This window comes from Ceratosolen solmsi, unplaced genomic scaffold, assembly GCF_000503995.2.
Source record: "Ceratosolen solmsi marchali unplaced genomic scaffold, CerSol_1.0 scaffold11, whole genome shotgun sequence".
NCBI lineage: Eukaryota > Metazoa > Arthropoda > Insecta > Hymenoptera > Agaonidae > Ceratosolen > Ceratosolen solmsi.
The window spans coordinates 2,625,732-2,650,440 of NW_011948416.1; the positions used below are offsets into that span (position 1 = coordinate 2,625,732).

Genomic DNA, 24,709 nt, shown 5'->3' on the forward strand with positions numbered 1-24,709 from the left:
AGCCGTCAGGTGCACCGCAACGTAGGAATCGTCAGATTAACGTAGGACTCGAAGTGCGCTGCAATTATATTTCTTTGTGTCGCACCGTTTAATTATCACTCCTACATAAAACTAAGAATGTTTTGTTTTTATTGTATCACGTAACAACTGAGAGGAAATTCATCCAACTCTATTACTCTAAACTGATTATAAATAAAAATACGGTATAAATATAAAAATATAAAGCAATAAACCGTTTGTTTCCATTAAATGTGCAAAAAATTCTATTGTGATATCGATCAGCCCTGCATCCCTTTTGTTCCGACTTTTTTCATTTTCACTTGTTTCTCATTCATCTTATCTCTCACGTGCAATTATTATTTTTCTGCTATAGTGCACGCTCTATTCAATTCTGACTAGGAGTCATCGCAGCACCGACAAGGATCAAGCCATGTGATGTCGTATTAAAATAAATCAAACTAAAGTATGAAATTCAAAGAAAAAAAACTACACTTTTTCCCTAAATTTGATAAATGAGCGTTTTTAAGTTTTGAAATGTAAAATAAGATAATTAGCTAAGATTTTCAAACTTAATTCATTACTTGAGCCTTATTTATAATTATTCGAATAATTCGTTATAGTACTATGGCATTCAGAGTGTGGTTTACGATAATGTGACCGCACCTACGGAAACGACTCTTTAAAACGCGAAAAATCTATATTATATACAGTCTATATTCAGATAAGTGTCCAGGTCACGACGTGATTGACTGATGGTGGTGGTGGCTAAGCACGAATTAGTTATCGTCAAAGTCTTTTTAACGAACCGAAGACTATCGCATTAGTTATTGGCTGAGTCTTGACAAAATGACTTTGATGTTAAAATTATTTAAATCGAGTTGTGTATTAACGATCGCTTGGCCTGGTGAAACAATTTTTATTAAATGTCGTGAAACGGAGGGAAAATATTTTTTACTCAATTTGCGTAACTTAGCATCTGTTTTAGTGAATATTAAAGCTGTGATTTTTATATTATTCATAATATATATTACGGACAATTACAGTGTTGGAATGTAAAATTTCGGCCCGATCAATATTTAACCACTCGCTAAGCAGTCGTTAAGTAAATAATATTTCTCAGCTATAATTTTATGCACTTACACGAATTACATTCGTATAATACGATAACGGATTTCACCGAGACGATTATCAACAAGTGCGCGAGTAAAGTCGATCAGACAGTGAGAGAGCGAGAGAGCGTGAGAGTGAGTGAGTTAGTTAGAGTGCGGATAATGACCAAAAGATGTCACTGTGGTGGCAGCAACAAACTCTTTGGAAGGATGGAAGGTGCGGAGTTTAATGCGGCTGATTCAGTCCGCGAACGCCGACTTCGCCGGCCTCTCCCATGAATTTCACGTACGGCTAGTGCACCCAAATCAACATATTAGGCAATCTTTGACAGATTGCGCATCATCCGTTCGAAACCGGTAAGTTTGAATGGTTTTGTATGGTTTTTGGCTTATGGTTGGGCAATGAGAAGAGTGGAACTGCCGCCTTTGACGTTAAGTACTATTTCTTTTCCATACCAAACTTATGTTCCAGAGATATTGGCATTGGCATAGCGGTGGCTATGCTCTAATTGTTTTGCATAGTTTCAAGATTGGGGTAAGCTTACTTTTATATTGTAAATAATATAGCATATTTGCCGAGGACTATTTTAAAAGTTCATTATTCATTACCACGTGATTAATTTGTATTTTCATGCTAATCTGTAATTCAAGAATTAATAGCTATTGATAGAAACTTAATTCCTTTTTAAGGAATTGTAAATATGTAATTACGTAGATTTTACATTAAAATTTCGTAAAGCTACAGGTGCTACATTTATTCGAATATTTTTAAGGCCTCAATCCTTTATCAAACATGATTGTTTAATATTCAACTAACGATGTAGATACAAAACGAATGCTTCTTAATCCCTTGATTTTAAACAGACTTAATTTACGGTATTATAGAAGTTATAAAAAACGTATATAACAATATTAAATTTGCAAAGGACAATATTTCAATACATACGAATTGTTAATATCGCTTTGTAGATACTTATAACTTACAGTACATGTTTCTTCTTGAAATTCATCTACACGAACATCAAGAAATTGGTATGAAGAAGGTGGTAAAAGCAGGTTTTTGCGACATTTATCTTGCCGCGTGTTGGAGAAATCGCGCGTGATTTTCTAGGACACTCTGAAAGTAATAATGATGTTACCGAATGCGAAGAAGAGAAAACATTTAAAAGGAAAGGTAAATTAAGAATTAGCCGGTCGTGTTTTGTAAAGGGACTTTCGTGATAGCTGATAAGATTCTCACGTTTAGAAAGCGCACGACGTGTGTACTTTAGTAATGGTTTGTAACACGATAAGGTTCTTTTTTAATGGAAATTTACTACTTTTTACCTTTTTACGAGCGATTGATGCATGAGCTTTTAAACTTCCGTACTGATAAATTAAGTAAAAAAATTTGTTCACTTAAATATGTTTGAGAAATGTTCTTAAGTAATTAATCACACTTTGTTGTATAATGATAGCGATTAATTTAAGCATAATTTTTTTTTTTATATCTCGATAAAAAAATATAGTTGCTTTAATAATTAATAAATTGCTGAAATATTTTTCAAAACAATTTAATTCAATTACAAATAATTTATACGGCTCCAACTTATTAGATAAGATGAATGTTAGGGAGCATTTAAATGACATATGTTTTTAATATATTTACACGCGCGCGCACGCTTAATTAATATTTAAACTATAAATATAAAAAAACATAAGCGAATTTTTTGTAAATATTTTGAAATTCTAAAATATATTTCAAAACGTAGAATTAATATTACTTTGATAAACAATTGTGCAGTTGAATGAAGACGTTAAAATATACACGAATGATGTGAAGTTTTTAATTTGCGAACTAATTCGCTGACACGGAAAATGAGAAATCACTAATTGTGCTAAATGTGTTGTGTAGTTGCATTGCGAGACATATTTGAAAACTTTCAGTTGTATCATCAAAGTAGAACCAAAGTCAACATTTTATATTTTAAGTAAAAGAAAACTAATTCATAAGTAAATTGATTAAGAACTTATTTAACCCTTCGAATACAAGGCGCTAATAAATATTTGCTTATACGGTCGATAGTTACATATAAATATTTTAATTAAAATATTTCAAATTCTGGTCCATTAGATACGCAGTAATATTATTACTATAAATTTTGTTTAATAAGTTTTGTATAAATACATGATTATTGCAAAAATAAAAATAAAAATATATTAAACAATTACGATTACGTCAAAATAACACTTGATTAAATAGGAATACTAACTAGGTCGGATTTCCTATTTTAAATATATATTTTAATAGCATACACTTGAAACTTTTACAGATGAAATTATAATTATTAAAAATTAATCCAATATTAAGTGTTATATTAATATAATGCCACACGGAATGAATAATAAAACTATTAGAGAGATTCGCTTTATACAATTCATCATATATAAATATATTATAAGATGTAATTAATAAGTTTTAATTAATAAATTTGAACATGTCATTTACATTTATTTATTATACGCACACCAATGTCTCACTAATATTCCAAGCAAAAAATGGAAGATGAAAAGTAGCGAGTTAAATAAATATTAAAATAATTTGGGAAAATTGCATGCTTAATACACGTGCGTGTTTAATAAATCAGCAGCAATAGTAACTGCAGCAGCATCCAAGTATATATCATCCGTCAGTCCATTCTTCCAATTAGCTTGTCGCTTACCGGTAACAATGAATCGAGCACTTTAAACATGCCTGTACTTTCTTCGTGCATGCTTAAGATTAATCAAGTACAAACGTTTGTGAAATACTAATGTTCCAATTTATTCAAGTAACGTGTGCATTGTTGCGTGCGCTTGGGGCTTCTTTAAGATGAAATCTTCTTACCCTTAAGTAATGTTTACGGTAGAATATCTAATATTTCGTTCTAATATAATAGTACTCAATTTTGGATTTGATAGAATTTAAATATTTTACATAAGTCATTTGAAACGTTACTTTTAAATGAGTATTTAAGTATTTTAAGCACTTTAATTTGATGATAATAAAATTTAATGCATCTGTACTTACTGTTAAAGCTTATTGCTTATTTATAGAAAAAAAAGAAGTAAAAAATATTATTCTTTTTTTAAATATTATAAATCGAATCAACGGATAGATACAAAATTTTGAATTTAAAATATAGTGCCATTAATATATTTACAATACTTGCATACAATCACAATTGTACATTCGAAATATTATTTCAACATTTTTTTGTCACGAGCTTTATTAATACCTTGTAAAGTATCGTTTTATTTATTAAGTTTTACTTATCAGTATATAATTTTTAGTTTAATCAATGTAATTATTTATCCTAATTGTATAAAATGACACCAATTTATCATAATTTCAAAAAACTATACTTTAATAACCAACACGAATACAATAGAGAGAAAATAATTTTATTTAATTATATTAAGTTTATTTAAACTATTTAAAAGTGCTATATAGTCTAACGAATATTATTATTTTACGTTAGTTTTATGAAATCATTTACGATAAGTACGATGTACGAGCTCTTATCCACTTGATAAGGTAAAACTACTTATTTATTAAACAGTGTTTTCTTGGTAGAAGATAATATTATTTTTTATATAAACAAAAAAATACATAAAAATAAATCTGAATACTAGAATTTCAACGAAAATTAAAAGAATTTAAAAAATGCCTGAACGCTACAATAATATGACGAACGATGATATGATGACGAAAGAACAAATTCAATAGTGCATCTCATTGAATAAATCTCGCAAACAATATTTTGCTTGTTAGACACATGTAATGCGAAATATTTGCAAATTCACAGAGAGCCCGGTGCTTCTTATTTACGTTCATCTTATAATTCACGTTTGGCCATTCCAGGCCATAAAATACATAGGCACACCTACCTGGGCAAAGCATAACGAAGCTGTTCTCTTTGCGAGTAATTCACAAACACGATGACTATCGTGGCAAATGAGAGAGAGAGAGAGAGAGAGAGAGAGAGAGAGAGAGAGAGAGCAAGAAAGGGCAACCCATTAAAAAGGGTTATTTTATGTCGATTCTGGGAAGAGTTTTTGCTTTTAATAGCGCACGTCGAAATCTTAAGTTGCTTATCGAGCGCTTGGCCACGTACGGCTCTATACAGTGCCAAAAATTTCATAGCTTTAAAATATTTTTGGAGGGTGGTATTTCGTGTTCTTTGAAACGATGGATTTTTTTAATTTATGCCGAATATAGTTCAAATTGCAAATAGTATATATTGTTTAATGGATTGTCTTATGCCATCGGATTTAATGATTTCCATTTATATAATTATTTATACTTCATCGACTATTGATTTGAATCCTCATATTAATTTGATGATATTAATTTATTGTTAATATGGATAGTTATTGTAAGAAAGGAATTTTGTCTTAAGAATTTAATTGCAATATTTAATTTTAACGCGAACAAGATGGAAATGCTTAAAATAAAATTTTTTATGTCGATGTTGCTATAAACATTATTGATGAGAATTGTGTTTTTTCTTTCTTTCTTTTTTCTTTCACTTTTTGTTCATTTATAATCAAAGATTGAGCATGATTTTTATAGTCAAGAAAAATTTCATGACTCTAAATGACACGGAAATTGTAATATAAATTTTCATTATCCAATTATAATAATTTTTATAAAAATACTTTTTGATAGTCATCGAAAGAAAAAATTGTTGTTCAGCTACTCATAACTAGTTAATGCATATTAAAAGATTTAAATATTGTACTTTTAATATTATTGTAAATTAAATGTAAGTATATCTTGATAAGAATGTTATGATTATTATCCAATATGTATAATAGATTATCTTTTAGATAAATTAAAAAAAAAAAATACTGTTTAAAATAGTTTATTTTATTTTACGACTGGTTAATGAATAATGTTGATCTGATATAACCGTATTGTATCTGTAACATTTGAAATACGAAAAAAATTTTTTTAAAAAGCTAAGTTCTCAAACAAGGCCGAATTATATATGCGTTAAAAACGAAACTGAGTAAGTAATTGTAATAATTTACTATCAGTGCAGGGGTAACTGATTACATAATGTCGGTGTACAAACATTAAAATACATTTAGCGGCAATCATTATATAAAAGGATCTAATTTTGAAAAATATCTTGTTATTACAAAATAATAGAGCGTAGGGCTAGAAAAAATAATGGATTAATATTATCTCTCCGTATATTATTCTCAATATTATGAAAGAATACAGGAAAGTTTCATCTAAGTTCTGTAAAAAGTTAAACATTATTGTAAGATGAAAAATTATATAATATAGAATATAGTAATTTTAAAGAAAAAATAATTATTCTTACTTGTTCGATGGTAGACATTTTAAAATTAATTTATAAATCTAACACTGTGTTAAAAATGCTATTATAAAATATCTAATTTAAATCCATTATCAATATAATGGATTGAGAAATTATTAAATGCGAGTAAATGTAAGAGATGTATGGCTCGTTAGAAAGGATGCAAGATAAAAAATTTTAAATTACCTAGGAATATCAGGAATTTAATTAAAGTTATGTAATAATGACCTTTATTAATAAATATTATTTTCTCTAAAAATAATACAAATCATATTTTCAAATGTCATTCTCATTATAATGATATTTTTTTATATATATTTCAAATGTTATTTTAATTTAATTAAATACTTGTAATTATGATTTTCTGAAAAAGGATCGTGTAAAATTTTGAACCTCAAATCGAACATATTTTCAAATTATCGAATACAAATTAATTTAAAATACATTATATAATTTGACGCTAATTAAATAATCTCTCTTATTCATATGATTTCTTTCATAGTTGGTTTTTAAAAATAATTTGCTTTAATCTATTTACATATATTATATAAGAATTAATGAGTTTTCAAGAATTATTTCATTTACGGCAAGTATATATTTTTTAAATGAAAACTTCACTTTTTTTGTAATTTCTTCGTATGTATAACTAATGTATGCATAGAGGCATGTAAATTAGTATAAAGTATCCGTATTAATTGTATTAATAAAATATAATTCTATTTTTCATTTAAAATTCTTAATGGTTTATTTCGAAATAAAAATGAAGAAATTATGTAGAATTGAATTAGTTATTTTTTTAATTTTTTTTGTAAATTTTCATTACATCAATGAATGATTTTGTATGCACTCTATGATAAAAAAACTATCATAAGGAAACTATGAATAATATGTTAACATTCAATTATTTCTTTAATCACTCGATAAATAGGTATTTAATGATTATAAGTTTTACAATTTAATTTATTTAGAAATATAATTTTTTATTATTAATAATATTTTATTATACCGAGTTTTAAATTGGCATACCGAATTTGACTAAAAATTATATTTTAATAAAGACTCACTGAAGTTGTTGGTTAAAAAGAAAATAATAATCGCTATATACAGCTAAGTTTATCAAATAATTTTAAATATATTGAATGTAAAATTGAATTGTTAGCATAAATAAATTTTTGTTTAAATCAAAATTACATTGTAGTGAATAATTTACAAAATAATTATCATTTTCAGTAAGAAGATAGTAGTATAGAAATATTATTAAGTTCTAAACAGGCTAATGTTTTGTCTTTGACCATCTAAATATAAATAAAACTTTATATTATAATAAAATAATAATTTTAATGCTTATGAAAATAGATTGGATATCAAAATTATTAGTATTCAAAGACATTAAATCCTAAATTTATAAGAGAAAGTCTAAAAAGAAAAATATAATACGTATAATATTGAACGAAAGTGAAATTTCAGACTAAAGAAAAATTATTTATAATTGATATCTTTATAATTTTTTTGCTTGAATTAATAATAATGTCGTAATATCATGAGATACTAAGATGAATACTATTCAACTTAATAATTTGATATATATTAATTATAATAATAATACAGATCAATATTTATCTGATTTTGTTAATTTTACTATTTCTCTAAATATAATAAATACTAATGAAGATATAAATATGTCACTGATATTTTATAACTGGTTGCCGGTTAATAAATAAATCTATAATTAACTGCATAAATAAGATTTTGTTACTTAAAAATTGTATATAATTTTAAGAATATTAACATTATTTTTTTATAGTATATATTCTTTTATTCTTATATTGTTATAGACTTCTTTTAGACTTATATTCTTTTAGACTTTCTCTTATACATTTAAAACTTCTTAGATTAGTAAATTAATAATTTTGACATTATATACAATACATTTGGATGAATATTAAAATTATAATTTAATTAGCGTTTAAAGCTTTGATGATACTTAATTCTTTTAATTAAATAGTTATTATTCAACAATATTTCGTCTGTTATTAACGAGTTCAATGCTTTCAATTATTTTTGTTTTAATTAGTAATAAACATTTTGATGTGTACAATCATTTGAAATTTCATAATTGAAAAAAACAATAAAATTATAAATAATTTTTTTACAATCATAAATAAATTTAAATAAATAATAGTTTTAAAATGAACATAATTTTAATAACCATTAAAGATTTTCGTTTCTTAAAAAATTTTTTGCACAAAAATATATTTGTATTAAAATTAAACGTGGTAAAGAAAAAAAAAATCAAACTAATTTTCTAGTTATATAATTTGAATTAAGCAATCATAACTTAATAACATCGATTATAAATATCGTTGTAGCATAAATATTTTTCTAAAATCTTTGAAAATGGTGCTGCTAAATTCCATTAAAATTATCAATAATATATATTAAAGCTTTTAATTATTTTATATCATTTTAACTATAAAACTGAGCAATCGTTTAATTTAGTTTCATCATGAATTCAATTAATGTTGAAGTAATTATGATTATTATTCTGATTATTGGAAATATAAAAAGACGAGAATTTTATTTTTTGCAGATGTTTCAAAATAAAACGAGAATTAAATTTACCGAGGCAACACTGATTATAAAATTGTTATCTAGAAAAAATATAAGCAATTTTCGGATTTAGATTTTGTATTGTTAATTATTTTGATAGTATATAAATTAAAAATTAAAATAATCATAGGAGTGAATTTAGTGCAAATAATCAAAGAACTGATAAAAAATAAATATACAATCTTCTGGTGTATGGAAGAAATGTCGTAAGCTAGCAGATGGCTGCTCTTAAATAAATAAAAAAAAGTCATTTATAGTAGTATAAAAACTACTCTAGCCAATTTACTCGTGTGCCTTCATGTCCGTGTAAAGCTTGCAACTGCAAACTTCTTCGGTTCCTCGTCGACGAATATTAATTCACAATCCAAAGTGAGAAAAGTAAAAGTCCGAGAGAGAGAGAGAGAGAGAGAGAGAGAGAGAGAGAGAGAGACGGTGTGTGCATGTGTGCGTAGATGGGAGTAATAACGAACGGGCGTTTTATTCCGCTGCCCGCATCGTTCAAGCAGTGCGTATGTCGCCTATCTACATTATTGTAGTCTCATCTCGTAACTCCAAAGACAGGCTTTTTGTTGGTAATAAATGCCGGGCACGTTTATGCAATAAAACGCGTGCATTCTTGTCAATTGTTTATTACGTAAAGAGTGTGGAAATAAGTGGACAGTTGGAATTAGAAAATTTTTTAGTACCGGGAAAGAATAACTGTGATTTTCTTGGAGCCTCCTTTACAGAAAGGATTTTCTATTTGTTATGTACTTTCTATGAAACTAGTCGTTGAATAGTACATTATCGTCTTTTTCTATTTAAGGTTGAGTAAGTGAAAATGTCAATGTTCATTTCAAAGTCAATATTTTTTTTTATAGTTCATCGAAATTGTAAAATCTTATAGAAAATAGAATTAAAGTGAACTAAAATTCTGGTTTAATCTAAATATTGAATAATCTTCATTTAGATGTCACGTAATTGTAAAAATATACGATTACTTATCTCCGTCTTAGATTTTTAGCGAAAAGTGTTGAATTTGGTGATTTTAAGCAAGTTTTTGAAACTATAATGAATTGAATATTTTAAAATTCATTAAAATATTTGACATATTAATTTATAAATTTATCTGAATTTTTGTTATTTATATTAAATATCAAATGAATGTTAATAATTATGTTTCAATATCTTCATTCTATTACATTTATTTTTAAAATAAATATGTTCTTGGTTTCTTATCAATACAGTATTTTAGATTTACATTCGTTTATTTAACATACAAGTTGATAACAATGTATAATGATAATAAATCTAATTTCGTAGTATATAATTATTAAATAAGTGGGTGATTTTAACAAATTTCAAATAAATTTTTAAAATACTGGGAAATTTTGTAAATATGAAATACCATATTGATATGTAATAAAATATTTTTCTGTAAGTGCTATTATTAAAATCATATACATAAATAAATTGTTTTATAAATATACAATTTAATAAAACCTTAAATAAACAATTAAATATACTTTAAAATTTTTAGAATAGGATAATTTATAAAAATTTAAATATAAATATTTGTATATATTTATACAGTATATAAATATATTTAAACATCAGTTTATGAATACCACTACCAATACCAATACCTTTCCAAAACATCCTACTAATAAAAAGAATCGTAGTTTCAATTTTGTATTATCTATGAAATTCTTTGATTCCGGAAAAAGTTAAATAAGACAAAATATTATATCTACTGTATATTTTATATAAGAAAAAATAATTAAACGAGTTTGGAGCAGAAATGAAAGTGGACGCAAATTTATCGAAGATAATTGCACGCTGCTTTCACCAATTCTTCTTCACTATACGAACTGATTTATAAGGAAAACGATGGAATATATAAATAAAATATTAGTTGAAATATGTATAGACATAAATTGCAATCATTAGCAGTAAGTCGACGAAATAAGACTCGTGCAAAGGTTCTTTTTCATTAACATAAAGATAAAAAAATTAGTTAATCGCTGAACCTTTCTCTACGACCTTTCTCTCTTACGTCTGAAGCTCTGTAATCAATGGTACACTTTCCTGATTACTTACTCACTGTCTGTATGCCTGTCTCTCTCTCTCTCTCTCTCACTCTCTCTCTCTCTCTCTCTCGATTAGCAGTAATTTTGTTAAAAGTTATGCCGTTTCATATTAATTCTTTATTGTATTTTTAACTTTTATGTATTGATAGATAAAATGTTTCCATGGGTTTAAACAAAAATTAATCATATGCTCGTTTGATTTTCTATACTTATAATAGTAGTTTCTTCAGAAAAAGATTAAATTATATATTAAATAATTATAAGATTAAATTATTATATAATTAAATTATAAGATTAAATATTAAAAATGGTTTTGGTACATAAATAAATAATACGATTAATATATAAATAATTTAATGAATTACTGTAATATATGCATGCTAGTTTTTTAAAATTCGTAGAAATTATATTACATAAAATATTGAAGGTTTGCGTGAAATAATTGAAGAATGTGATTTAACAAATATGAAAAAATCAATCTACCGAGATACTTGGCTTTGCGTAATAAGAGTTGAAATATTTGACAGAAATAATATTTGAAGTTGAGGTATTACATTCGCAGTCCAAATGTTTATTTATAAAGACATATCTTTGTTCTTTTTCATCTCCATTTCTTTCTCTCTTGATCATTCGGATCTACTTGTTACGTTACAAATAGCTAGTAGCTAATTTTATTGTGCCTTCGTTGCTTTAAACCTACTTCGTGTTTATATTATAGTAATTAAATTTTAAAAATAAGAGTGGTTGGTCTTTTTCATTGAACACATCACATATGTATTAAAGAATTATTTTGGTTTTTTAAAAAGATTTCATCAAATATATCGAAAGGACTGGAACGTGAATGTTTATAATAAAATATTTATTAACAGTCAATATGTAGAATAAAATAAAAAATAGCCACTGATATATTCGTTAAAAGTTATTATTAAAAGTTAATTATATTTTATAAAAAAAAAATTTATTAGTAATTTATTAACATGTTATTACTAAAAAATATCAATGAGTTTATTTAATGTTATTGAATCAATTGTTGTTACTACATTTTATATGTTAAATGAAATTTAATCTACTAACTATTAATAATAACTATTATATATTTCGGGTTAAAAGACACAATGTTGTGTGAAACGAAAATAATTTTATGTAAAGTGAAAATCATCCTTTATTGTGAAGTCATTATTAAATTTACTGAAAAATCAGATAAAATATTTTAATTTACATAATTTAATGATAAATACTGTATCCAAAATGCTAACACTTACAGCATACTGTTATTAGTAATAATAACTTAAATAAATCGCATGTATTCCTGAATGTATAAAACGAATTTGTTTGGTTGATAAAAATTTTTGTAGAGAGAAATTAAGAAATTTCACATGCCTACAACTAAGCAGTGCAGATCTTGTTAAATTGCATGAAGAATCAAATAATTTACTGCGAACCACTTGTTCGCATGTTAATATTGATTGTCGAGTCAGTCAGTGTACATTATGCTTTGAGGCCTCGAGCCATAATCTTCTTTATTTACATTATGTTGATATAGTGCATACTTTATGTACACCTTTATTTAACTCGCGTCTTTTATAAATTTGGATTTTATTTTAACAAGTAGATTAACTATTTATAAAGAAATAATTTATTCGACCGATATAAATTGAATTTTAATCTACTTTAGCCAGTCTAGCAACGTTAATTGCAAGAAAGTAATATTAAAATGTTAACGTTTGAATTATTTATCAGATACTTAAATTATTAATCTCTTTAAAGAGATTAATATTTAAAGAATTTTATTTTTAAGCGAATTATTACGCGATAAGTTTCTAATACAATCAACGTGAATAACACGTAGAGTGTTAAATAATTTATATTACAATAACTTTTCAAATGAAAATTTTAGAAAACTAATAAAAATATTAAGAAATTGCCTTCTAGATATCGATGTACTATATATCGACGACAACAAATAAAACGTAAACGGTTAATTATTTTGGAGCTCTATGTGTTTAACATTACCAAGATGTAAAATCTTTTACTAAGAAAGATTTTAAAGAGATTATCGTATTATTTTTTGACACAATATGTTCTGCATCGCTATTTATTTATATTTATAAATAAATAATATAAGCTGTGAGAATTATTATTAATTAATTCGATAATTAATTTTATTTTCAAAAAAATTGTTATTTTATTCTTGAAGTACGTACGATTAATGTAAATTATGGATGAAAGTGATAGTTGTAATACTATAATAAAGATTTTGAATCGCAATGTAAAGTAACGTTAATCTACTAATGTTGCATAATATATAATACGTAGTTATTGTTATTAAAATAAACGGAACCAATAAGTCATATAGAGCTAAGCCAAAGAAAAGAATCTCGTGGTATTTTGATTTGGCTGTATAAAGTTGCGCTTGATTTGAAATGAGCTTAGGAACGCTAGAGAGTCGGTTACTCGCTGTGACAGAAAGCGTTATTGAAAATAAAGTGTGAGCGCCGAAAAATGTCACTTAACTCGAGTCGCCTCGGCATGCATTATTCTACCGTTAAAAGCCAAGGCTCGCCAAAAGTGGCAGCAGGGTGGACGCACACACCGTTGCAGAGGCACGAGCAGACGCACTCAATCGCTTAAAGTATTCAAGTTCGCGGGGGAAGAAGAGGCGGGGAGGTGGTGATGCTAGCGGCGGGCTACTAACGTGTGGGGATCATAGATGATTGCAAATTGCCTGCAATTGGCAGGAAGTCGGGGGACCGCTTGTACGCCCCCTCTAATTCTCTGGAGCATTCATTAGCCATCGGTAGAGACAAGTAAAGCTCATAGGGCTTATTGCGCGCTTTTAAATACGTGCTGAATTTGATTCATGCTACTCTTCTTTCAGCCTCGCGTTACTTCCCTTAGCCCGTTAATTCCTTATTGTAGCCAAATACTGTTTAATTGTTGTATTCGACATTGGATTGGGATGGTTATTACTTTGGAAAGGCCAAAATAATCGTCGTTAATTCATTCGAGACATTTTATAAATAAAGCGCGTTTATCGGCGAATAAACTTCAAGTGTTGTGAAAGTATTGAAAACAAGAATACAATGCGTCTTTCTCACTTACTTTACCTACTCCCAACTATGCGCGTTCGTATAACAAAATTATCCACTTACAAAAAATACTTTAAATAACGATTTTAACGATTTTAACGGTTTTAACGAATACGGGCATTCTTTAAATAAATTTAAAGTCGCAAAAGAATTTTCAAATTTAAATGAATGATAAGTTTTAATAATGACTAGAATTGCATGTCAATGATTTGTAATGACAAATATCGAAATCATAATGCGATCATAATGAGATTCTATATTTATAATAAAGTGTTGTAGTTGTAGTATAAAACGACTCGTATTTTATAATCACATTTATGACTTTCATATATTTAATTTGGTTTTATAGGCAATTTAGTTTCATAATGATTTAGCATTTATATATAATATGTTGGATCGCACGCATACACGAACACAAACACGTGCATACATCGACTCGTATATCACATGCTTAAAGCTTATTATAGCCAGAATGTTATGATTTTTTTTTTTATTTCTAATAATCATCCATGCAAATGTACTTTCATTTATCTAAATATACTTGCGGTTCCTATTTAAGCGGTTCGTTTTCCTGGTTTTTGTTCTTTATTTCGACCACAAAACTTCTTATTTTACTCTATTTACAACAGCTGCGTTTTGCAACATAAAAGAAATTATAAATATTAAAATATAATTCTATATATATTAAAGAGAACAACAATCTATTATTTAATATTTAGATTTCAATAAGTTTTTCACATAATTAAAATTTATTTTTATTTCCATTGACAGATATCTAAATTTGGAATAAACTGCAAACTTTTAAATATCCTTAAAAACGATCATATAAAAAAAATTTTATTTCTAATTCTCAATTTTATGTAAATTTAAACTTTAGAATGATATATAAGATTTAAAATTAGATAGTAAAATTTAATAGCTATGTAAAGACTGACGTAAAGACAGAAATTCGAAAACTCAATTTTATTAATATATTATTACATTATTAGGGGGGAAAAAAAAATTTGTGCTATAAAATAATTAACGGTTAAAATGAATTAAAATATTATTTAAATAAAGTAAATATTCAAACTGTTACTGTATATACATATAGATTATCTAATGATGACTATTCTCTACAACATTGCATAAATGGTAATTATAATGACAATCAGTTTTTGAAATTAATAAAATTAATATTAATTATTTTCTTAATAATAGTGAGTGATATATTTGGGAATTACTGAAAAATAATTCTAGAAATAAAATTTATATTAAATTAAATTATTTGAGTGGTTTCACCGCATTGTGCACACTCACATACTCATTCGTGATATACTCATTACATAAAATTATGAATTTTTAAGATTTTTGCAATTTACGAATATTTGTAATAATTATTTTATTATTGCTTTTAATGAAAAATATTATATCGAGTGACGAATTATTTTATTAACTATTTTTAAACAATTTTGTTTTCTTATTCTAAATTTAAATAAAATCATGAAAATATTCACATTTGATTTATACAGTATCATAAACATTTAAAATAATCTAGAAACGTATGAATTTGTACAAAAAAAAAAAAAAAAAAAAAAAAAAAAAAAAAATTATAGCGGTATAATGAAAATCAATACTTGAGAAGAGTCAGCTACTAAATTATAATTCAAACTACTAAATGACGTTTTCTGGTCGGATGCAAAAGTAGTATAATAGTACAGTCGTGTCGTAAAGAAAGATTGGGGTTACTACATCAATTACAGTATAAAACCTAAAATGCTTTCGTACGAAGGTTTCAAATAACTTTATCATCTAATGTTTAATGGTAATTTGTACAATTGAAAATTAATAATAAAATTAATTCTCACCTCTAGTTATCGAGCCAACATCGACTTACTGTAATTTTCATTATTTAATAAATATAAGATATTAATGAAATTTGGTAAAATTGACAGCATCTGTTCATTATTGTAGATTCAAGTTCATTTTACATTCTTGCGTATGAAAATTGATTACCATTGGAGCATCGTCCAAGTCATATATTTATCTATCGTCTTTTATAATTGAAGTATTGTAAAGTCACATTTATGGTTCAGGCAGATGAGCATTTTTCTAATACAAGTAGATAGTATGATTAGTTGGTATTATAGATATAAATATGTAAATAGGTATGTATGTTTGGTTGTTGGATCTTTTAGGTGTTTGTATATGTTCTTGGACATGCGTATATGCGCTTTTAATAATGTGATAAAAGTCAGGGAGCAGTAGCAATTATTATATGACGCTTTGTAAATTAGAGCGAAGTTGACTGAATGTAGAGCAAGAAATTTTATTTTTACAATGGGTGTTCTATATTTTATGATTGTAAGATCTTTAAATTAAATAATAAAATTGCGTTTTTATTTCTAATGAACTCATGTTTATTACCTGAAGATATATTTAATTCGCTATCAAACTTAGTCAATTCTCGATTATTAAAATGCATGATTGAAATTGGTCAGTAGAAAATGTTTATAAATACTTTTGATTTTATTACAATTTAAATTTCACAAGTTTACAATCCATATAAACCGTTCATTCATTCACAAGAAGAACGCGTAAGAACATAATTATTAAATTTATGTGATATAACTAATATAAAAATGCCCATGTAAAACTTTTTTTCGCTTTTACTCAAGATTTTCGTTGCAAGGAAGAAAGAGAATTATTTTATGTCCTACACGCTTGATTAGTTATATCTATACATATATATATATATATATATATATATATATATATATATGTGAATCATTATAGTACCTAAAATATTTACTTGACCTATTAATTAATTAAATGGCGATTGGCAATCACTATTATTATTGGCGCATATTCATTTTTCATAATTATATAAGTAATATTTTATTGAAATGAGGAGCTAAATCGATCAGTATTCATTAGGTAATCGATAGCCATTCAAATTTACTTGAATTAAATAAATACATAAAATACACTTTCACGGCAATATGGAACAATTCAATCACATACACATTATGTAATATGTATGTATAAATATTTTAATAAATTAAATGCTATCAATTCTTTGCAATAAACAGTACAAATGTGACATTGGGTATTGCATCATTAAATTTACAGTAAGTTCTATTTATAAATGGTAAACTTGTATTCTTTTTCATTTACGTGTAGTACTCTAAATAAACATGGCTAGAAAGCAAGGAAGCATTGTTTTACATTAGAACAGCCTCTCATACATCAGTCTAAACATTCGTACTTACACCCGCGTCCGTATATAATTACACGTACATGCATATTCTCGATTCGTTTGATACAAATAAAAAAATTAAAATAAAAATATAATTGATTGTACGAGAACATAGATGAACACATGGAGATATAAATTTTGATTTATTCTTACTCAGCTCATTGAATCTTATTGTTTCGTAGGGAGAGTGAAAGTAAGAGCGATTGAAAGACATTTGAAAATCCAACCCACTCAGCTTAAAGTCTTTATATTATGTATTATTTATTATTTATATGTCGCAATTATGTTTATAAGGTCACAATTTTGAATTATTTATAAATCCTATACTTGTTTAAGTATTTAGTTGTTAGTACAAGAGGTAAGTATAAGAATTTAAAGGTCTCGCATATAGATGGGAAATGTTTAAAAAGTGAATTTGGTGAATGAAATTGGTTTGGAGAAGGTAGTAAGTAATCGTCTTCAGCTAGTCCTAATTTTTCTATTTGAAATATCTTAACACATCTTAACTTTTCGAATATTTATTATCATTGCGCTCTGTAATAACTCGGCAAAGGATTAACGGAAAAGCAGTAATGATAGGCCGAGAGGTCAGGTCTAATAAACTATACGGCATGACAATAATTTTTCGCCTCACCATTAATTTGTTAACACAGCGCACGTAGACGGAGGGAGCTACCAGAGGTTTACTTAGAAATGTAAAACAAAGTCTGGGCCGGGTGACGTGAAAGCCGAACGGAGCGTGAGAGAAACACCGACAGCCCTACGGCTGCATGCTTAAAAAATCACTCAAGTTCAAGAGAGAGAGAGAGAGAGAGAGAGAGAGAGAGAAAGAGAAAGAGTCGCCCTTGTATCGGAGAAAAATCGCGGTGTTATAGAGGCCCCGGGCCGACGCCCAAGAATATTCCACAGAGAGCCCTTGGCGATTCCGCCCCCACTTCGTGACCCAAAGACCGGCGCCGTCAGCAGTGGTCGAGTAAACTGGCCGCGGGCAGGGGGAGTGAGTAGGGGAGTACGTGCTAGTCACGTCCGTGGCGGCTGGAGGAGGGAGGGGAGATTCGAGGAGTGATGGAGCGAGCGAGCAAGCGAGCGTCTGTCCCGTTAGAGGACCTACAAGTTCTCGCTTCGAGAATCGACTCACGGATCGACGCACGGAGGCACGTAAGACGAGGAGGATGATGCCGCCGGGGAATCTCAGCACCAGAGGCCGGAGCGAGGGAGAGACAGAGAGATAGAGAGAGAGAGAGGGAGATCGCGGTTTGAAGAGACAGTGTGTTTTAGATGCCCGTGCGCCGGCTTTCACGGGCGTTTTCTTCTCCGGCGGCAAGTGCGGCATTAGGAAGAGAAGACAATGAGGATCGCGAGGCGGCTGATTAATGTTCCGAGCATACTTTCGACATTTATTTAGCTTCTCCCGAGTCTTGATGAGAGCATTTATTTACTCTTAGGGATTCGGGTGTCGAGTTCGTTTCAGCTGCGAGGCGAATTTTTGGAGATTCTTTTAAACTGCGCCCTTCTACCATTCCAAGAGCCCATAATTCTATATAAGAGCGAAGCAAGCCTTCCTTTAAATGTAAACATTCGAATGTAAAATTTGAAAGACAACGCTTTTATTTAGTAACGATATTTTTTAGTTCAATGCATTCGAAGAATTTGCTAGACATTGTTTATATGTCGCCTAAGCTTCGAGACAAGACTACGAGAGAGAGAGAGAGAGAGAGAAAATTATAATTTTTAGATAATTACAAATTTCAAGCATCTTTTCTTGAATTTAAGCAATTTAATAGATGATTTTTATCATGTATGAATCTTTTTAGTTTCATGTTAGTCTGAAATGCGAACCAATTTTACATTGAATTATTCAATTGCCTTGCATTGTACATTTACATTTCTATTTACTTGTCAAACAATATATTCAAGAACAAAACAAAACCGTCATCTTATGATTATAGACTTCTTAGAATATTTCGTACACTTGGGGAAAACGTAGTCAGGGTGGATGGGCGGTACGGGTGGGGTGAGGTATGGGGAAATATAGGACTAAGGTAAAGAATTATGGTGGAAAGGAACTGAAGTACAAACCAGAAGCGCGAAAGAAACGGTGCGGTAGACGCGCAACGGCGGCGAGGGAGAAGGGAGCAAGAGTGAGATAGTAAGAGAAAGAGAAGGACCAAACCAATGGAGCGAGTCGAGCCGATCGGCACTTTTCTTGCGCAAAGCATCGAGTACGTTCGAGGTTTTACTCATATAGGAGGATCGCATTTGAAAGAACCGCTCGAAAAGTTCGCTCTCAATTCAGTATTTACTTAGATAAAAATGCAATTTTCTTTTGTTATTACTTGTAAGATAAAGACAGTTACTCTTTTGTGATTAATAGTAAGTTTTTTTTTTTTTTCACGTGTATAGTGCAGTTTTAGTGTTATAATTTTAATATTATATAATATTAATTGTGTATTTTGTGTGCATGTGTGCGTGCGCGTGAGTGCGTGTGCATTCAGAATGTTGTATTCTACTTAATTTAGATAGATGATTTACACTTGGAATGCTATTAAAAATATCACGTGCATATTTTCCGTCGATATACAAATAACATTTAAAAATAATCTGCACATAATAATTATGAAGTTAAATTATATAGAATTTATATGTTAAACAGTCAATGATTCTTTGCTTGCGTGTCTATATTGTGGCTTCAAAATGCGAATGTACAATATAAAGGAAAACCTAAAACTTGATAAAATTGTAATTTCAAAAAAAAAAAAAAAAAAAAAAAAAATTGTACTTTTTCTTATAGCAAATCTTACATAATAGAAATATGAAAAATATATAATCTCTTCTTTTGCAGAGATTGCTGAATTTAGGCAGTTTTTGGTTTTTGAAATATATCTTAAAATATCGAAATTATTTAAATTTTTTTAGATACTTCGATTATAAATTTAAATTTATAATAAACATATAACAATTACAGTTACATAAACTAGATTAACGAATGCGTTAAAAAAATACGTTTCGTAAAGTATTAGCTGAAAAAAATTACGAAATGAATGAAATAAAACTTAATTTTTATAATAACATTATCCAATGACATCAATAAAATTATAATAGATAAAATGATACGACGTGATTATTGTGAAATCCATTTTTACCGTAGAATTCATGGAATCGGGTTAATTCGTATTAAGTCCAGCTCACTACTTTCTTTGATAAGCACCAACATTTTGACGATCAGAGAGGAAAAACAGCACCAGGGTTATAATACGTAAATTAGGGCAGTTACGGTAATGTTTGCTTTTCATATTAATTATAAGCGTTAATTCCCACTTGTGCGAGTGATTATTCGTGCATGGAATCAAGAGAATATCTTGATGAAATGCTTCCTGCCAGTGCGAGGGCGTACGTTTGTCGACTTGATGCCAAATGAAAATAAAGTACAAAACAGAGGCGTCATGTACTATGTGGGTAAATACGCGGGAGAAATTTATTTCGTTAAATTAGGGCTGGTTACAAAGCAAATAAGTGGAATCTTTTTTACTAATGAATGGAGTGATTCAATCACAAGGTAAAATAATGAGTATTCGTTCTTCTTGCTATGGAAATTCTGTCATTTTTTAATTTAACAAATTTTAACTCTTTCTCTAGTACTCGTTATTATTTCTTAAAGTGATGGATAAGTTTGTAAAATATAGACTTTGTAGCATTTTTAATATGGAATATGTAATATGGAATATGGAATATTTAATATAAATACGAATTCTGATATACCACTGTATTAATACATAGTTTAATTGTGAATAATTACGTTCATTATATTAATTGGATTGTTTTTTGTTTTGTTGTATTATCAATAAGCTATTATTATAATCGACAGTATGAAATTACCGTTAATTTTAAAAGATTTTAGGAATCTGATATAAATTTATTCAGAATATATCAATGAATTATACATAATAATTATAATACATATATTCAGTTTTAAAAATGTCTACTAAAAGTTATATATATATATATATTTTTTTTTTCTTTTATTATAGAATAATTAGGTTAGGACACTAGTATTGAGAGTATAGTAGAAATAAATTTATTATTTATAGATATTGAAGGAAATTTTACAGTTTGAACAATGATTTTATTAGAAATTAAAATTAACCACTTATATGTAATTATTATACAACTTTTAGATTTTTTAATAATAACAATTATCTTATATTGAAATATTAATTTATTTTACACACGAAATTAATAAACGTATTTTCGATTTATTTCCAATTTTTTACCAAATTCGTATTATTACATGTTTTTCTTTATTCTTTAATATGCGTAATCATGGTATAATTATTTATATGATAAATCTTCAATCATCTATCTTAATTGATATGCAAAAAAAAAAAAAAAAAAAAAAAAAAAAAAAAAAAACTAAAGCACCTTTTCTATTACAGAAAGCGAATAGATTTTCAAATTTAATTTATTTCTTTATATTCCTAATCCTTGTATAATATGAAACATATTAGCCCCTAGTACAAATGCATATAAGTATTTTACATTTATTTGACATCATTAGTTGTACTGAACCAATTTTATTATAATGACGATAGTCGTATTTTCGATTTATATAATATTAGATAAGGAATTTATGAAATTCTTATTTTTGTTTTTAGGTTTCAGAAAAAACTAGTCAAATCTGCATAAAATTTTTTGGAACACTTTGTCATCATGGGACGGACTGGATACACGTGTATTAGACACATCTTCTGCTCACTTAATGTCCTCATCTGGGTCAGTATGCACACGACTATAAAGTATTTAAGAGAATTTGTGTCTTATATTAATTATGTCGATTAAACATTTTTTACTCATCGTGAATAATTAATTATGTAAGAAGGTTGGCCATGGTATCAAGTGTTTTTTACTTTTTAAATTAATACACGGAAGCTTTTAAATATAAAATTGACTCGAATATCAGTGATTTAGATATTTTAATTCCTTATGCATACGTAGATATTGTAAAATTATTTAATGTATATACGCATAGACTATCTGCTCCAACAAATCAATACAATATTACGTATTATACAATATATAATTACGTTTTGTAATTAGTTACGATTTAACGATTTATAATAATAGTAAGATAAATAAAGTTTCATTTTAATAAAAGTATAATTTAAGAACTCTCTTTAATGTATTCCGTATAGTAATGTCATTGTCATTAAGAAAGTTATGAATGATTTATTTAAATATCGTTTGTAAGATGTACACAAGTTTAACTGTTTCATGCGATATGCATGAATAAAAGAATTTATCATAAATCCATTAAAATTAACATAAATATTGTAGCTTCGTGTATCGACAAAAAAATATACGAATGCAGATAGAAATATTTTTAAAATGAAAAAAATGAAGGTAATATAGTACGTAATATGACAATTTATAGGAAAATTTTAGTATAAAAAAAAATTCATATTTAATTACTCTTTAGTCTCTCTCAAGGTCAGATCATGAAAATACGGCTAACTGTGAAAAGTATATAAAAACAAAACAAACAGAAGTTTTTAGTCGTATGTAAATGCTTATTTTCTTAGAAACTAATACAAAAATCTTATACACGGACTTCAATGCTTATACATAGAAATTACTTACTTATATTTTTATATATTTCTTTTGAATAAGGAATAGAATATGTATGTAATTTTAAAAGTAGTAATATCAACTGAAAATTATGTTTTTGTCTTACGATGCATAGGAAAAATTAAAATTTACATTTGTCAAAAGAAATAATTTTAATGATTTAAGAGAATATAGAAGAATATATAAACTTGATATTATTAAAATTATTATGCATTTAGATATTTTAGTAATTGTTTCAAATATATTATTTTATAACTTATTTAATATAAACATTTTTAATAATGAGAATTTTATAATTGACTACCCGATGAGCAAATGGAAAAATTTTTAAACCATTAATATTTAAATAAATATTTCAAATAAGTTCCCGTATTTTTTACGTACAATTTTTATTTCTTATTCAACTAATTCTTTTCAACTAAACGAGTCATCGACATTTTGAGTACCGTATGATTAGCCTTTTCACGGAGCATTATGATTTTACCGCGAAATGTACGTTAGAAATTGCGAGCAATGCAAATTAGAAGTAGGAGAGTATAGTTGATTTTTTTCTTTTATGCTCTGAATAGATATTCAAATTGTAAGTACAGGTTTGGAATTATTAGAAAGTAATAATATCGAATACATTTAATTATAAGCAGATATATAAGATTTATAGAAGATTTTGGAAAAGTCACGAGTAATTCGATATTACATACGCAATTAAAAGAAAATGTATTATTGTGTTCTTGAATATATATATATATATATATATATATATATATATGGTGTCATTAAAATAGTACTTTACACTTAATTTACTTGCATAATAATTTTATATTTAAGTAAGCAAATTTGTAAATGTAGTGAAACTTCTTTAATTCGAACGTCATTTTTTAGCTTTGGTTTGGAATTGAGAACTTATTAATTTAAGACTTGTGCATTTAGATAATTATAATGACAAAGTGACATAAACTAATTAATTTTAATTATTATTCTTTATTCGAATAAAATATTGATATTAGCAGTTGATGATTTTGCTAATAATCTTCAATGTTATTAGTATTACTGTTGAATAACAGTTTCGATCGATACTTGTTTACTTAAAGATCCTAATTCTAATATTTTCAATAGCACAGCGATTTGATATCAATTTCACTACGTATAGTCTATTTTTATTCGCAATAAGTAACTAACTTAGTCAAGAGATGAGTTTATAAATTTTTATAAAATAGTAGAGTTAATACAAAATTAAAGCTACAAATGCCGTTCTATTGTGAGATCAACGTTTGCCTATCAGGATCTGCAATCAGCCAATACGTCTTCAAACATTAATATTCATTTTACAATAGTAGCTGTTAGACATTCTTATATATGTTTGAAGAATTTACAAGTAAATATATTTATTGCCTTTAAAACGATAATAATTTATCCCTAATTGGACGATAAATGCTTTATAAATTGGAGAAGGTGTCAAAAATGAAACCAAATCAATGCTAACTAAATTCATTTTTATAGCTGAGAGAAAATATTGAGAAGAGTATTGTAGAAATCTACAATTAACTATCATATACTTAATAGCCAATAATAGGCTAGGTTCACGCGTTACTGCGCTAGCTAATAATTACATTTAAATAACGTT

The 24,709-nt window shown here is 27.2% G+C and overlaps 1 long non-coding RNA gene across 1 annotated transcript; it reads left to right on the top strand.

Annotated features, from left to right (window-relative positions):
* The first annotated feature begins 1,361 nt into the window (after positions 1-1,361).
* LOC105359173 (uncharacterized) lies at positions 1,362-22,245 on the top strand. Its single transcript, XR_912760.1, has 3 exons — positions 1,362-1,466; positions 1,582-1,644; positions 22,119-22,245. It is a non-coding gene; the product is annotated as an uncharacterized LOC105359173 (long non-coding RNA).
* The last annotated feature ends 2,464 nt before the right edge of the window (positions 22,246-24,709 follow it).